Below are 665 nucleotides of genomic sequence, written 5' to 3' on the forward strand. Positions count from 1 at the left end.
TCCCAGGAAAAGACACAGCTTCCCAGGCCATTTCAGGTAAAGTGGTTCCTGTAGGTCAAGGGCAATTCTCCAGAGAATGATGCATCTGTGAACTATGAACAGCCATCACTTATGTCAACTGAGTGTCTGGGTGAGGCACCAAATTCATAAATACTAGAAGAGCTTTGATAAGACTTAGTGGCACACTGGATACTGATTTTTTTTAAATGAGCTTTTTATGTAATGCTTCCTTTTTCTTTCTCCCTTTCTTTCTTTCTTTTTCTTTCTTCCTTCCTTCCTTCCTTCCTTCCTTTCTTTCTTTCTTTCTTTCTTTCCTTCTTTCTTTCCTTCTTTTTTTTCTCTGGCTGCACCACAGAGCTTGCAGGATCCTGTAGTTCCCCGACCAGAGATTGAACCTGGGCCATGGCAGTGAGAGCACCAAGTCCTAACCACTGGACCACCAGGGAATTTCCATCCATTTCTTGTTTTTACTTATCTCTACAATGAATACATATGTTTTAAAACTATTAAAAAAATACAAGAAAAAAGGGAGTGAGAAAGGCTTACTTGCTTCATACTAAATGAAATTGCCTTTCCCCTCCCTTTCCATTCTAGTAGAGATGTTATAGAAGAATGTCTAGGACTCGATTTTAAGCTACATCAGGAAAGAAGTCAAGCATCTTACC

At 39.5% G+C, this 665-nt stretch overlaps 1 non-coding gene across 1 annotated transcript; it reads right to left on the reverse strand.

Moving 5' to 3' along the window:
- Positions 1 to 374: 374 nt before the first annotated feature.
- Positions 375 to 446, reverse strand: TRNAE-CUC (transfer RNA glutamic acid (anticodon CUC)). The gene has a single exon. It is a non-coding gene; the product is annotated as a tRNA-Glu (tRNA).
- Positions 447 to 665: the final 219 nt, after the last annotated feature.

Source organism: Neophocaena asiaeorientalis, unplaced genomic scaffold (assembly GCF_003031525.2).
Source record: "Neophocaena asiaeorientalis asiaeorientalis breed wild unplaced genomic scaffold, Neophocaena_asiaeorientalis_V1.1 scaffold400, whole genome shotgun sequence".
Taxonomy (NCBI): Eukaryota; Metazoa; Chordata; class Mammalia; order Artiodactyla; family Phocoenidae; genus Neophocaena; species Neophocaena asiaeorientalis.